Here is a 13,978-nt window from a genome sequence, read left to right as displayed (position 1 = left end):
TGGATTCACTGGCAGCATGGGCTGTCTAGAACCTTTCACTGTCTCTGGAGAAGAGCAGGCTGATGCAGAGACATTGGCAGGGTGCCTTGCATGGCAACCTCTGTAAGCTCCAAGTAGGAACAGCTTCGCTACCCTGTTTCAGGGTAGACCATCTTCGATCTTGGAATATCTTGGAACATTTTGACCAGGGTAGCTCTGCCTCAACATCTGTGATTGAGATTATTAATCTGCTCAGTAGAGTGAGGTAGTTTGAGGTTTCCCTCAACACATGTTTAATTCTCTCAGCTCAGTTAGTAGACTTTCCAGTTTGTTGGACACATCATTGCCATCCTCTCTGGGATAGATAGCTATCAGCAGGCAGCTGGTCTGGCATGTAGCACTTTTATCTGACCTCCAGGTTCATGTTGTGAATAGAAAATATATATATATATATATATAATAATCTGTGGGTTCTCAATACCAGTATTCCGGATTGAGTCACTGGCCACTGAAGCTGGTGGTTCCAGTCAGAGGACTGTGGAACAACTCGTGGTTCAGGGTTGCATTATGCTATCTTCCACTCCCCATTGTTGACTAACATCATGCAAGGTGTATTTTACCGCTCTAAAGCCTAGACTCATAGTAGTGTGGTATGTATATCAGTAAATTATTATGCAGATATTCAGCTACTGTTTTCCTCATGGGAGCAGAATCTTTTAAGTTGATTATGCTTTAGCAGCTGATTTCAGCACAAAGAGCACACCCTTTACTCAATCTCTGGCTCGGACTCTGGGTCATAACTGACATGAGGGTAGCTTGTTATGGAAATGATCTCGTAAAGCAAAACTGGCATGCTTGGGTACAATTTGGAGTTGACAGCATACCCACCAGATCGGCGGTTGGGGATGTTATTATGTATACCGGTACACTGAGCTTGCTGCTACCAATGAGATGAAGGATACTTTCTTCATTGCTATTTAATAATTTCTCAAGAGATTGTTGATGGCTCATTAGCAGCCAAAAGAATGGATATTCCCATTTGACCATCTTCTTGCAACAGCAGGAGGTTTATATAGTGCACTTTCAGAAGTTAGAAAATGTTGGTTGAATATGCCTGGATGATTGCAGATAGATTTCTGATCAGTGTTGCATGAGTTATTGTCTAATTCAAAGCCAATTGGGACTGTGGTCCAAATAAGGGCAAGGGACATATATGTCAGTTAGCATCATGTTGTTAATAACCCATGACTTGTCTACCATTTATGGTTTTATCTGTTTAAGTGTTTCACACACAGATTGGGTTACTGCATGAAACCACATAGCTTTGAAGGCTTCACATAGTCACTCATGTGGCTTTGAAATAAAATAGAAATATTAAACGAAAACTTACCGTTTGAAGTTTGATCTTTGTTGTATGAGAGATTGAAGTGAGGGAATACTCCCAACCCTGAATCTGATAAAGATCATTTGGTAACTCAATGGTTATTAATCTTTCTACAGTTTAAGTTTGTGCAAGTGATCTGTGTTTTCATACAGTTGCTCTGAAGATTGACGCACATGCGGGCTGGTGGGTTCTTCACATATTCCTTCACTTCAACCTCTCATAAAATAAAGATCAAACTTCAAACGGTAAGTTTTCGTTTAATATTTCTATTTTGATGATGGAATCATAAGTAACATTAGCAAATATGCAGATGACACAAAGCTGACTGGCAGTGTGAACTGTGAAGAGGAAGCGATAGGGATGCAGATTGACTTGGACAGGTTGGGTGAGTGGGCAAATGCATGTTGGATGCAGGATAACGTGGATAAATGTGAGGTTACCCACTTTGGAGGCAAGAACGGGAAGGCAGATTATTATCTGAATGGTGTCAGGTTAGGAAATGGGAAAGTACAATGAGACCTGGGTGTACTAGTACATCAGTCACTGAAATTAGGCATACAGGTACAACAGGCAGTTAAGAAAGCTAATGGCATGTTGGCCTTCTTAAAGAGAGGAATGGATTAATTAATTAATAAGTTTAATCATGTTTAATGTTTTATGTGTTATTCTTAATTGTTACTCTATGTCGTGTTACTTGCGTGCGGAGCACCAAGGGAAATTCCTTGTATGTGTACATACTTTGCCTAGAAAGTCTATCTTTGGTGTAAACCAGCATCTGCAGTACCTTCCTATCCGTGACCTTGAATGTTGCATTGGAGACCTGCATGAAATGAATCCAAAGTCAGATAATTATGATTTATCAGAGGAGACCAGAAAGGTCCACTGACTTTCACGTCATAGTTTATAATGAATGCAGGAAACAAAACTCTTGGAATTGGATCTAAGCCTGGAAAGAGCTCCCTGACCTAGAAGATAGACACAAAATGCTGGAGTAACTCAGCGGGACTGGCAGCCCATTCCTTTTCTCCAGAGATGTTGCCTGTTCCACTGAGTTACTCCAGCATTTTGTGTCAATCTTTGGTGTAAACCAGCTTCTACAGTACCTTCCTATCCATGACCTTGAATGTGTGGTCAGTGATGCTATTTTCAAATGCACTATTCTACCAAGTTCACCACTAGCCTCAGACACTGCTGAACAGACCTTACACCCATCATCTACTAAAAGCCTCCACCAATTAAGACTCGTACCTCACATTCACAGCTCCACTGCATTCTGGCACACAGGGGCGAGCACAGATGAAATGCCCCCTTGGGCAAGAGTGACCACAATATGGTTGAGTTCTTCATTAGGATGGAGAGTGACATTGTTAATTCAGAAACAATGGTTCTGAACTTAAAGAAAGGCAACTTTGAGGGCATGAGACGTGAATTGGCCAAGATAGACTGGCAATTAATTCTAAAAGGGTTGACGGTGGATATGCAATGGAAGACATTTAAAGACTGCATGGATGAACTACAACAATTGTTCACCCCAGTTTGGCAAAATAATAAATCAGGGAAGGTAGTACATCTGTGGATAACAAGGGAAATCAGGGATAGTATCAAAGCGAAGGATGATGCGTACAAATTAGCCAGAAAAAGCAGCATACCGGAGGACTGGGAGAAATTCAAAGACCAGTAGTGGAGGACAAAGGGCTTAATTAGGAAAGGAAAAATAGATTATGAAAGAAAACTGGCAGGGAACATAAAAACTGACTGCAAAAGCTTTTATAGATATGTGAAAATAAAGAGATTAGTTAAAACAAATGTAGGTCCCTTGCAGTCAGAAACAGGTGAGTTGATCATGGGGAACAAGGATATGGCGGACCAATTGAATAACTACTTTGGTTCCGTCTTCACTAAGGAAGACATAAATAATTTGCCAGAAATAGCAGGGGACCGCGGGTCAAAGGAGTTGGAGGAATTGAGTGAAATCCAGGTTAGCCGGGAAGTGGTGTTGGATAAATTGAATGGATTAAAGGCAGATAAATCCCCAGGGCCAGATAGGCTGCATCCCAGAGTACTTAAGAAAGTAGCTCCAGAAATAGTGGATGCATTAGTAATAATCTTTCAAAACTCTTTAGATTCTGGAGTAGTTCCTGAAGATTGGCGGGTAGCAAACGTAACCCCACTTTTTAAGAAGGGAGGGAGAGAGAAAATGGGGAATTACAGACCAGTTAGTCTAACATCGGTAGTGGGGAAATTGCTAGAGTCAGTTATTAAAGATGGGATAGCAGCACATTTGGAAAGTGGTGAAATCATTGGACAAAGTCAGCATGGACTTACGAAAGGTAAATCATGTCTGACGAATCATATAGAATTTTTCGAGAATGTAACTAGTGGCATGGATAGGGGAGAACCAGTGGATGTGGTGTATCTGGACTTCCAGAAGGCTTTCGACAAGGTCCCACATAAGAGATTAGTATACAAACTTAAAGCACACGGCATTGGGGGTTCAGTATTGATGTGGATAGAGAACTGGCTGGCAAACAGGAAGCAAAGAGTAGGAGTAAACGGGTCTTTTTCACAATGGCAGGCAGTGGCTAGTGGGGTACCGCAAGGCTCAGTGCTGGGACCCCAGCTATTTACAATATATATTAATGATCTGGATGAGGGAATTGAAGGCAATATCTCCAAGTTTGCGGATGACACTAAGCTGGGGGGCAGTGTTTGCTGTGAGGAGGATGCTAGGAGACTGCAAGGTGACTTGGATAGGCTGGGTGAGTGGGCAAATGTTTGGCAGATGCAGTATAATGTGGATAAATGTGAGGTTATCCATTTTGGTGGCAAAAACGGGAAAGCAGACTATTATCTAAATGGTGGCCGATTGGGAAAGAGGGGAGATGCAGCGAGACCTGGGTGTCATGGTACACCAGTCATTGAAGGTAGGCATGCAGGTGCAGCAGGCAGTAAAGAAAGCGAATGGTATGTTAGCTTTCATTGCAAAAGGATTTGAGTATAGGAGCAGGGAAGTTCTACTGCAGTTGTACAGGGTCTTGGTGAGACCACACCTGGAGTATTGCGTACAGTTTTGGTCTCCAAATCTGAGGAAGGACATTATTGCCATAGAGGGAGTGCAGAGACGGTTCACCAGACTGATTCCTGGGATGTCAGGACTGTCTTATGAAGAAAGACTGGATAGACTTGGTTTATACTCTCTAGAATTTAGGAGATTGAGAGGGGATCTTATAGAAACTTACAAAATTCTTAAGGGGTTGGACAGGCTAGATGCAGGAAGATTGTTCCCGATGTTAGGGAAGTCCAGGACAAGGGGTCACAGCTTAAGGATAAGGGGGAAATCCTTTAAAACCGAGATGAGAACTTTTTTCACACAGCGAGTGGTGAATCTCTGGAACTCTCTGCCACAGAGGGTGGTTGAGGCCAGTTCATTGGCTATATTTAAGTGGGAGTTAGATGTGGCCCTTGTGGCTAAGGGGATCAGGGGGTATGGAGAGAAGGCAGGTACGGGATACTGAGCTGGATGATCAGCCATGATCATATTGAATGGCAGTGCAGGCTCGAAGGGCCGAATGGCCTACTCCTGCACCTAATTTCTATGTTTCTATGTTTCGATGAAATGAACCAGGATGTTGCTTGAAATGGAGCATAATTTATTTAAGTAGACAGACTAGAAAAGGCTATATTTGTTTTTGCTGGAGCAGAATAGGCTAAGAGAGTTATACAAAATTATGAGGAGCATAATAAATAAAGGTTCAGAGAACACTGAACAGAGAACTGAAAAAGTGCAGTGCAGGAACAAGCCCTTGGGTTCACAATACCCATGCCGAACCTGAAGCCCATATTAAACTAATCTCATCTGCCTGCACATGACCCATATCTCTCCATTCCCTGTATATCAATAGACAATAGGTGTAGGCGTAGGCCATTCGGCCCTTCGAGCCAGCACCGCCATTCTATGTGATCGTAGCTGATCATCCACTATCGATACACCATTCCTGTCTTCTCTCCGTATCCCTTAACTCCGCTTCCCTAAGAGCTCTATCTAACTCTGTCTTGAAAGCATCCAGGGAACCAGCCACCACCGCCCCCTGAGGCAGATAATTCCCACACTCACAACTCTCCGTGTGAAAAAGTGTTTCCTCATCTCCATTCTAAATGGCTTACGACTTATTCTTAAACTATGGCCCCTGGTTCTGGACCCCCCAACATTGGGAACATGTTCCCTGTCTCTAGCGTGTCCAAACCCTTAATAATCTTATATGTTTCAATAAGATCCCCTCTCATCTTTCTAAATTCCAGAGTATACTAAATTCCGGAGAAATTCTAAAGCCCAGCCGCTCTAATCTATCAACATATGACAGTCCCGCCATCCCAGAAATTAACCTCGTGAACCTACGCTGCACTCCCTCAATAGCAAGAATATCCATGTGACTATTTAAAAGCCTCTTAAATGGTACTATCATATCTGCCTCCACCACACCACTAGCAACTTTCACTTGCTAGATGTGTCTTAAAATAGATCTCATAGCATTAGGAGGAAATCTGGAATGCACTACCTGAGTGGCTGCTGGAGGCAGAGACCCTCACAGATAAGATTTATCTAGATGGACACTTGGATCACCAAGGCGTTGAAGACTTTAAGCCAAGTACTGGTAAATGTGACTAATGTAGATTGATACTTGATGGTCAGCATGGACATGGTGGGCTGAATGACCTGTTTCCATGCTGTACTACTGTATGACAATGACATTGGAATGCTGCAAACCCCAGATCCATATCTTATTGTTACACATTGCCAGCTGTTCAACCATAGCAAGCACATGAACTAAACATGTTGTGTTACATTCACTGGGATAGGCAAAACCATTCGTCTTCCCGAGCTTAAAAATACCCAAATTATGTGCAGGCCTTACATTTGAATGAACATTTGGGAGACAAAAAGTGTGGATTTAATTAATAATAATAATAATAATAATAAGTGTGGATTTGCCAGCTGTTGCATGATTGCAGGCATCTTCTGTTGTGTAGGAACTCAGTTCATGGCTGCATTTCTGACTTGTCAACTGTTCAGCTTATTAACAGCTCTCAGGAATGGAAACCTGCATAACGTGGGGAATATTGATGTAGGATGTATGCGGATGACCAGTTGACACATCCATGCAATCTTTCAGGATTTGCCTAAATGAATTTGGTTTGGAATGTTTGAGCCAATGATAGAATGTAAGAACTTACAGAACACAGTTAATTAAAAAAATAATGATTTGATGATGCATTTTTAATACATCTTGCACCTTGCACCCAATGAAGTATGTTTGAAGTGTGGTCATTTTAATAAAATGCAGATTATATGAATCCTGCTACAATACAGTGTTCAATTTTCTACAAATATTAAAATTAGAAGACATTTAATTTTTTCAATCAAAATTATGACCTTTAATTAAACAACAAGGCTTCTGTTATATTCGACCATTGAGACTTAATTGTAGTAATGAAAAACCAGCTGCAATATTGAGCGTAATTTTTGAATTTTGTTTCGAGTTTCTTAATGTACGTATGCACTAAATGTGGATAATATCTTCAAAACAATGTTTTTTGCCACTTTAAAGTGGGATGACCATGATGTACCAGTGGTGATATCAGACTGGAAATGTCTGGATTGGACTAACAATCCAGAGGTCCCGGTCTAAATGACATAATTACTGTAATGTAATAAAAAAATAATTTAAAATTAAAATTAAAGATTTGAGAAATAAATATCTCCAATGAATCTCAGTGACAATGACCACAAGCCTCACCTATCATTGTTGAAGACACAAAAGCTTTACTTGCATTTATCAGGCAAGTAGACTTGCCGTCCTTTCCCAATTTGACCAAAATATAACATCCGATATAGTCCATGTATTTAAAAATGGAAGCCCTTTGAATGGTTGTCCCCACATTACCTTCAAGGAATTGTTTAAGAATGAGTAATGGAGGCCTTGCCAGTGATGCATAGATCCCCAAAAATGGCAATGATATTAAACAAACACTTTATTCATTTTCACAGGGCAAGACATTAAAAGTAAACATAACGTAGCTAATAACCTAAGGTACAAAAGAATGTGAAACTAGTTAAACTAATTATACAGAATTGACCAATCCATTGGAACCAATTGCTGGTATCTTAGCCTTCTAAAGTAAGTATCTGCTAAGTGGATGCATTAATTGAGATCTTTCAAAGTTCCCTGGATTCTGAAATAGTCCCATGGAAAACACCATGCAGAACATCAAGATTCCAGAAAGGATAGAGAAATAAAATTAGAAACTGAAAACCTAATCAGTCTAATAGCAATGTCAAGAAAATGTTGGAATATATGCTAAGAAAGGGGTTACACAACACCAAGAGATATATTAACATAATTAGATGGAATCAATAAAGATTTATTAAAAAACAATGTGTTCAACAAATTTATCAGAGCTTTGTGATAGTGAAAAGATTGGGGTAGGAGATATCAACATTCACATGGTCCACCCTGTTTCAACGAATACAATCAGCCTGGTGTGCACAAACAGAAGATCAAACAGAACAAGTTGTCTTACAAGCTGTGCATGCCATATGCAAGAAGAAGAAGATGATAATGAAAAGGTAAAAACATGTGGGGCAATTACAGAAAATAGGCCTTTGAATCTCCAAAAAGAGATGGTAATAAGATATCACATAAAAGGACAAGATAACATTTAGTAGTTTGAGGGCAATTTATTAGCTTGGATAGAAAATTGATTAAGAGACAGAAAATAAAGAGTAGGGATAAACTGAACACTTTCAAGTTCGAAGTATGGCTTGTGGGCTAAATCAGAGATTGATGCTGGGGCCCCAGCTATTTAATTTCATGAATCAGAGGAATGGATGTTGTGTAAGATATCCAAACTTTGCTAATGATACAAAGATGGACATGAGAACACAAATCTATGAAAAGGTTACAGATACTAATTTGCTTTGGGGGATTAAAAAAACAATGGCAGACGGAGTATAATGCAAGGAAATGAGAAATAAATTACTTTGGTTAGAATAAATAGAAAAGCAAATTTATTTAAATATTTTGAGGCAATTAAATGTTGCCATTTGGAGATGTCTGAGTATCCTTACACAAGAAATATCGAGAGTTAGTATGTTACAGCTCCACCTGTTCTTCCTATAAATGTACTGATTTATGTTGAGGAGTGTGCTGGAATTGCTTAAAAATGGATTACACAATAATATTACATTTAAAAATATTGGAGTAAGACGTCCTTGTAATTTAACTATATCACCCTGGTTTCACACATAATTCTTCACTCTTTCTTAAAGCAGATTGAAACACTTTGTGAATAAAATTAAATACAGATCATTAATCTGCCTTATTTTACAGAGCACAAGTAAGTTTACAGGAAAACAGATGTAATTAACCCCACTTTGATCTTAATGACCACAGAACTTTCCAAAAATATAAGCAAACAACACCATAAGCAGGTTTCCCTAACTTATCCCGTGTAGCCCTTGGATTCTGACTGGGTTGTGTTTTTTTCCCACTAGCTAGGCTTTATTTCAGCATTTGGATGTTTGAACTATACACACTTTTCATTTTTTTTTCCTGCGTTCCCAGCTCATTGGAAGATTATAACTCAAACATCTTCAAAATTTTAGCCCTTTCAATATATCAGCTTCGATTGAAATTAGCCAACTCTCTAACTGTTTGGGGTACATGTTTTGTAGAAAACATGCAAAAGTTGGTTTTAATGCTTTAATTTGATGTCGGTGGTGAGTTCTTGCATTCCACAAACTGGTTTGTCCAGTTTTACTGAAATGCCTGTGGCTTGGATCCTTTTTCAAAAAAAAGGTACGTAACAGAGCATTTAAGCATGTCATTTTCAAATCCTTTCTGAATATTGAGAAGATTGAAGACATTGGGCAAGATAATCATCCTTGATTAAGCTAGCGATAAACCAGCAATAGATTAGAACTTGATTTCCGAAGAGTTGTGGTGCATAGTTGTGACTAGTTCACGTTTAGAATCAATGATTGAGGAAAAAAATATCCTGGAATGCAATGTAAAAAGGAAGCCGCCAACTATGTGACTCAATTAATCATGTTATGTTCTGATCTGATCATCATGGTTTCAATGCATTCATTGCATTGTTGCAGTCCTTACAGTACATCCAGGGAACCACTTTATTCTGTGGTTATGATCAATTGAAAATGATTGATATTGATTTAAGTCTTGCCTGCACCTATCAAAGATCTAGATGATAGATAGATGGAGATGCCAGGTCGGCACGGTGGCGCAGCGCCAGAGACCCGGGTTCAGTCCTGAACTCAGGTTGTGTCTCGGAAAAACCCACGCTCTCGCTGTTACCGCATGGGTTTCACCAGGTCCTCTGGTTTCGCCGGGTGCTCTGGTTTACTGCCACATTCCAAAGACATGCATGTTTGGAGGATAATTGGCTTCTGTAAATTGCCCCTAGTGTGTTGTTGCTGAAGTGGTTAACAGAGAAGAAGTGTATGGGTGATTTTAGTCATGCCTGAACCTATCAGACAATTACCCCTAGTGTGTATGATGCTGAAGTGGGATATCACAGAACTAGTGTTTGGCAACTTGAATGCCCAAGAACAAAGAAGACTGCAAAAAGTTGTGACACCGGCTTGACGTCCCCACCATCGCAGGGATTTACCGGAGTTAACTACATTGACTATTATTGTTAATATTGTACTATTATTGATTGTTTTGTGTGTGTACGTATGTGTGCATGTGGGTATATATATATTGTATATATATATATATATATATATATATATATATATATATATATACCCACATGCACATATATATATATATAGAGAGAGAGAGAGAGAGCTGGTCCCCCAACGCAATATTCCACCTCTCCACCAATTCCAATATTAGTGGCCAGTGGGGAGGGGGGCTTTCTGGAGCGCTAGTATAGGTGTTGTAGGCCCAAGAGACTGGTTTCCAGAGGGCTAGTATGGACATTGTGGACCGAATGGATTCTTGGGCTTGCAGTTCAGTCACTCAGGCCTGGTGGGCTGGCAGCTCAGTCACTCACGCCTGGTGGGCTGGCAGCTCAGTCACTCACGCCTGGTGGGCTGGCAGCTCAGTCACTCACGCCTGGTGGGCTGGCAGCTCAGTCACTCGGGGCTGGTGGGCTGGCAGCTCAGAAACTACCAGAAACTCTGCCCAAAACAGGTTGAGAGACTCTTTGAGGGAGAAGGGGGAGGGGCGCAGAATCAATTTTAGACATTTTTCATCTTTTTCTGCAGATCACAGCAATGCAGGAGGAAAGTCTATCCTGTCCTGGATCTCCCAGGAAGCCAATGAAGGAAGGAAGAAAAATACTGGGGTGAGGTTTAATACTTACAGTGGGAATATTTACTGATTTGCTGAAGGGACTCCTCCTGGGCTAGTATAGGCCTGATGGGCCAAAAAGGCTCTTTAAAAAAAAATCAGTGAAATCTCAGTGAAAGGCAATTTTTTCTGGATTTTTCCTGACCCGGCCAAAATGCCTTTTGGGCCAAAATGCTCCTCCTGGGCTAATACGGACATTTTGGGCAAAAGGGACTGGTTTCTCAGCTAATAGGGGACTTGTGGGCCAAAATTAGAAGTTTCAGGCAGGCCAAGCCACTCATTTAATTTCATTTCCATTGCATTTTCAAGCACAGGGCAGGCCAAACAGCTAGTTGCATTTTCAAAAATGCTGGAGAAAATCAGCGGGTGAGGCAGCATCTATGGAGCGAAGGAAATAGGCAATGTTTCGGTTTGAAACCCTTCTTCAGACTGATGTGAGGATGGTGAGGGTGGGAAGAAGAAAGGAAGAAGTGGAGCCAGTGGGCTAAGGGAGAGCTGAGGAGGGGAGGAGAATGTAGGGACATTAGAGAAGTCAATGTTCATACTGCTAGAGTGCAAACTGCCCAAGCGAAATATAAGGTGTTGCTCCTCCAATTTACGGTGGTCCTCACTCTGGCCATGGAGGTGGCCCAGGACAGAAAGGTTGGATTTGGAATGGGAGGGGGAGTTGAAGTGCTGAGCCAACGGGAGATCAGGTTGGTTATTGCGAACCAAGCGGATGTGTTCGGCGAAGCGATCGACAAGCCTACGCTTGGCCTCACCGCTGACATCTAGTGCAGCGGATGCAATAGATGAGGTTGGAGAAGGTGCAGATGAATCTCTGCCACACCTGGAAAGACTGCTTGGGTCCTTGAATGGGGTCAAGGGGGGAGGTGTAGCATTTCCTGCGGTTGCAAGGAAAGGTGCCCGGAGAGGCGTTGGTGCGGGTGGGAAGGGACAAATTGACCAGGGAATTATGGAGGGAGAGGTCTCTGCGGAAAGCAGATAGGGGAGGAGATGGGAAGTTGTGGCAAGTGGTGAGATCACGTTGGAGGCGGTGAAAATGTCGGAGGATTATTTGTTGTATGTGACGGCTGGTAGGGTGGCAGGTGAGGACAAGGCGGACTCTCCCCCTTGTTACGAGTGGGGGGGATGGGAGTGAGAGCAGAGTCATGGGGTATAGAAGAGACCCTGGTGAGAGCCTCATCTATAGTAGAAGAGGGGAACCCCCATTCCCTGAAGAATGAGGACATCTCTGATGCCCTGGTGTGGAACACCTCATCCTAGGTGCAGATGCGGCGTAGACGGAGGAATTGGGAGTAGGGGATCGAGTCCTTACATGAAGCAGGGTGGGAAGAAGTGTAGTCGAGATAGCCATGGGACACAGTGGGTTTATAGTGGGATGTTGGTCAGCAGTCTATCACCTGCGATGGAGATAGTGAGGTCAAGAAATGGTAGGGAAATGTCGGAAATGGTTCAGGTGTATTTGCGTGCCGGATGGAAGTTAGTGGTGAAATGGATGAAGTCAGTCAGTTGTGTGTGGGTGCAGGAGGTAGCACCAATGCAGTCATTGATGTAGCAGAGGTAGAGTTCGGGGATAGGGCTACGGTACGCCTCGAACAAGGATTGTTCAACGTAACATACAAAGAGGCAGGCATAGATAGGGCCCATGTGCGTGCCCCTAGCTACGCCTTGTATTTGGAGGAAATGGGAGGAGTCAAATGAAAATTTATTAAGGATAAGGACCAGCTCCGATTGGTGGAGGAGAGTATTAGTAGATGGGGATTGGTTGGTTCTGCGGTCGAGGAAGAAACGGAGGGCTTCGAGACTATCCCAGTGGGGGATGGAGGCGTAGAATGACTGGACATCCATTGGCCTGGATATCTAATTTCAGTTAGTCCCTACTTTCTTCTCCTCTCCTCAGCTCTCCCTCAGCCCACTGGCTCCACCTCTTTCTTTCTTCTTCCCACCACCCCACCCTCACATCAGTCTGAAGAAGGATTTGACTCGAAATGTTACCTATTTCCTTCGCTCCATAGATGCTGCCTCACTCCCTTAGTTTTCCAGCATTTTTGCCTACCATTGATTTTCTAGTATCTGCAGTACCTTCTTAAACATTGTTGCATTTTCATTTCATTTCCATTGCAGTTTCAAGCAAAGGGCAGGCCAAAGAGGTTGCATTTTCATTACATTTCCATTTCCATTGCAGTTTCAAGCACAGGGCAGGCCAAAGAGCTCATTGCATTTTCATTTCATTTCCATTTCCATTGCAGTTTCAAGCACAGGGCAGGCCAAACAGCTCATTTCATTTGTCATTTCATTCCTATAACCATTGCAGTTCCAAGCACAGGGCAGGGCAAAGAGCTCGTTGCATTTTCATTTCATTTCCGTTTCCATTGCAGTTTCATTTCAAGCACAGGGCAGACCAAATAGCTCATTGCATTTTCATTTCATTTCCATTTCCATTGCAGTTTCAAGCACAGGGCAGGCCATACAGCTCGTTGCATTATCATTGCATTTCTATTTCTATTGCTGTTTCAAGCACAGGGCAGGCCAAACAACTCATTGCATTTTCATTTCATTTCCATTTGCATTGCAGTTTCAAGCACAGGGCAGGCCAAACAGCTCATTTCATTTTCATTAAGGGCTAACAAATCATACATTGCAGACTCACAATTCAGTTGATTAATAGCTTATAATCACAGTTGTGGCCTCTCCCTCGCGATCTTCCAGAGGAAGTGCCTCATGTTCAGGCATCCGGGGTTTATAGTCCTGCCCCCCCCCCCCCCCCCCCCCCCCCCTCCCTGGAAGGGATGTTACCTTCATCATGGTGATTGACAGGCAAGAGGACCAATCAGATGATCTCAAGGTTTTTTAAATATTCATAACTTTTTTTATTTTTCATTGATCGGAAAAATCCTCAGGGCTGCCTCAGTGGAGGAGGACTGTGAGTAAGATGGCCAAAAATCATAACGATATAAGGTAACTTTTTTTTCTAAAATCAATATACAGTGCAGACAGGAAGCAGTCAAGATGGGACTTTTAGTTATATAGATATATGTATATATGTGTGTATTTGTGAGTACATATGACAATAAAACACTCTTGACTAGGCCATGTTTCCATGTTGTATCTATAAACTAAACTAAGGTACTTTGTGATTGCAAAGAGTGAAGAGAATCACTCAATAGACTTTTGGAATTTGCTGGAAATCATGGTTGATTACAAGCGAGAGTGAACATCCAAAACATTCAGAGGT

This window comes from Leucoraja erinacea, chromosome 2, assembly GCF_028641065.1.
Source record: "Leucoraja erinacea ecotype New England chromosome 2, Leri_hhj_1, whole genome shotgun sequence".
NCBI classification, from domain to species: Eukaryota; Metazoa; Chordata; class Chondrichthyes; order Rajiformes; family Rajidae; genus Leucoraja; species Leucoraja erinaceus.
The sequence above is the reverse complement of the archived record's forward strand: the minus strand, read 5'-3'. Positions refer to the sequence as shown.